General features: G+C 46.5%; 1 pseudogene; it reads right to left on the bottom strand.

Annotated features, from left to right (window-relative positions):
- Positions 1-752: 752 nt before the first annotated feature.
- Positions 753-2,181, bottom strand: LOC100348846 (NIF3-like protein 1 pseudogene; annotated as a pseudogene).
- Positions 2,182-2,907: the final 726 nt, after the last annotated feature.

The raw sequence follows: 2,907 nt of genomic DNA, 5'->3' as shown, positions 1-2,907 counted from the left end.
ATAGGGAAGTCACCTATCATTATGTTCTTAAAATTGTGTCTAGAAATCACATTGAATCTATTAAAAACTAATTAAAAGTTAAAATTTTAAAAATTTTAAAATAAAAAGCAAAAAAGACATAGTAGCTTGAATAATAATCATATTTTTTAAAAAAAAACTTCCTCCTGATAATCATCTTGATTTTGAAACTGAGGTGAGAAACTGGAATTCAGGTGGGTCTACAGAACATGGACAGAGACAGACCATATCATCCCAAACAGGCCACTGCCTAAAAATGGGTGTTCAATCCCAAGTTTTTAAAGGACATTTTAAAACTAACCAATGGCAGAGATATCTAGATTAACATATCCCAACTATAATTAAACTAAGGGGAGAATTCATTGGTTACTTCCCAAGAACGTTAAGTAAACCAATTTTAGTTGATCTTTGTTAATATTTGCTCTTCATTATGGTAGTTGAATTTTTTCCTTATGAACTACAGACTATTTGTTGAGCCAGATAAACCAGAAAAGATAACATGAGGGCAGTTCAAAAGTTCGCAGAAAATGGAATTAAAAGTTGTTGATTTTCTGAAAATTTTTTGAAATCTATGCAGCTTTCTCAAAACGCACAGTTCCATGAACTTTTTAAAGCTTCCTCATACACAGTGAGACACTCTTCCAAGAAAGATATATCAACTCCACTGACTCACAGTCCACATCTGAGTTGAGATGCAATCTGTAGACTGTGTCATCTGGGTGTTCCTGCATGCCTTACACCACACGCAGAGGGTCCCTGTCTGTCTCCGACAGGATAATATTAATCTTATTCTCCAAGTGGGCACCCAGCGTATTACAAAAGTCAGAAAGGAAGCCTCATTCCGTGTTACTGTGTTCACAGACGATGACATTGACTCCTCAGGAGGTAGCATCGGAGCATCACGAGGGGACATCTCACCTGTGAGGTGAAGGTCAGCTTCCACACCCCGCAGGACGCTGCTCCCAGAACCAGCACACAGGGCCACAGCTCCGGCCCGCGACTCTGAGGTCCTTTCCACCCCAAGAGCTAAGCGAATACGAGTTAGTTGGAGATGTCTTTTGATTTGCTCAATCATGGTTGCCAGGGAAACAGATTCATCCATAGTGCATAACTGTCCCATTCCAGTGTGTAGAGGCAAAGGCTTCTCCAGCGACAGAATTCCAGCTCTCTGACAAAGTTGTCCGTTTTGGGAGAGCTGAGCCATCCCCTGCATCAACGCCTTCTCAGTACAATCCAGGCTGATCCGTGTTTGTTCCTCATCACCAATCCGAGCAGAAAAAGAAGTGACAGAAACACCTTCGATTTCTCTCACTGCAGACACGACTTTGTCCAGAGCTTGGGTATGGTTAATGTTGAATTCTCTCCGGTGGGTTCCCTCTGTAGGACAGCTGTGAGCTTTGGAAGGCCATATGGGCCTGCATGTGCGGGCTCCAAGCCCTTTGGACAACCAGTTGTTCACTCCCTGGGGTGCAGTGTCATAGGCTGTGGGAGGAAAGTAGATGGCGACTCTGTTTTCCAAAGCCCGAATCACCAGGCGCTGGTTCCAGGACTTCCAGGTTGTACGCTTTACGGGTAGGAAGATGGGTGGATGGAAGGCTTGGATGAGATCCGCCTTCTTATGCAGAGCCTCCTCCATCACCTCCATCATCATCTCCAGTTGAGTCATTGGTCAGGAAGGGTGTATTCACAGTATGTGGCGGGCGTGGTTCTACCGCAATCCAACATTGTCCCAACTCTCAGCAAAAGATAGGGAGGCAAAGTCATTCAAGGAGGAGATGAGAGTCTTCAGGTCCATGAAGGAACAGGAAGAAATGCAGTTCAGAGAATGGACTAGCCGGACTGTCGTGGGGACCAGGCGTACACGGATGACAACATGCAGACATCAGGCAAAACTCAGTCTGAGTCCAGGTACATCTCTGAAGCCACCACTTCCTGTTCCGAGCTGGCTCTCCTGGCCTTTGGCAATAAGCGACCCGGGGCACTATTTCTTACACCGAGACTGCAAACTGTCCGCAACATCTAAATGTGAAGACAGTGTTACCTGCATTGCTTTTCTTCCTACGTTTCTCCAGCTGTTTGTGTAACTTAGGAAGCAGTAGCTCAGAACATTATAAAACACTCCTTAAGTAATTTAGAGGGGCTCTTTTGCAAGGCCCTGCTCCACCCATGCAAACATTATTTTAAAATACTGATTTTGGATTCCTGGTCTTCAGTTTGTCGTTTTTGTAACTGCTTCAGCACTTCCTTCCCAGCGAGAGGCTGTGGCCTGGCTCCAAACAACACTACATGTCTTCCTCTAAGTCCACAGGTTTGTTTTGGTTTCCTATAACTGGGCTGTCACTCTCTGAATTGCTGTTTGCAGAGCCCGCTGGGAGGGAATACGGCAACGGGCTCTTGCAGCACCATACACAGCGCCAAGGAGCTTGGAAACCACCGGGAGGGGCAGCTGGGTGGGAAAATGGCAGGTCGCCCTGGGACCCCTCGTCCCACCCTGTGGGGACACCAAGGACCCTGGAGACCTGTGCTTATAATTTCTCAGGGGCTGGCACGTTGCTCTGTTGTCCCGGTGACTCACATGATCATTTTCCAGGCCTTCGAACTGGGTCAACAGCTTTGTTTGCCCAGGTTGCTCCCCTGGGAGGTCACTCTAAGGAAAGCAGGCTGCGTGGGGATGTTTGGCCAGGTGATTCTTTTTACAGGCGTTTAGCCTGAGGAAATATTACCAGTATGCAAGCCAGCAGTTAAGAGAATTGAAAGGGTCCCAGAATCCAGGCTAAACTAACACTAACAGGCGTCAGCTAAGTGTTAGCCGCATGGCTTAATGGTGGCTCTCTCCAATGGAGAACGGAAAAGATGCCTTGGGAAGCCCTAGACCAAGATGCCCACTCC

Source organism: Oryctolagus cuniculus, chromosome 12 (assembly GCF_051225735.1).
Source record: "Oryctolagus cuniculus isolate XC-2025 breed Fujian yellow rabbit chromosome 12, ASM5122573v1, whole genome shotgun sequence".
In the NCBI taxonomy this organism is placed as follows: Eukaryota; Metazoa; Chordata; class Mammalia; order Lagomorpha; family Leporidae; genus Oryctolagus; species Oryctolagus cuniculus.
This window is presented reverse-complemented; position numbering and strand designations above follow the sequence as displayed.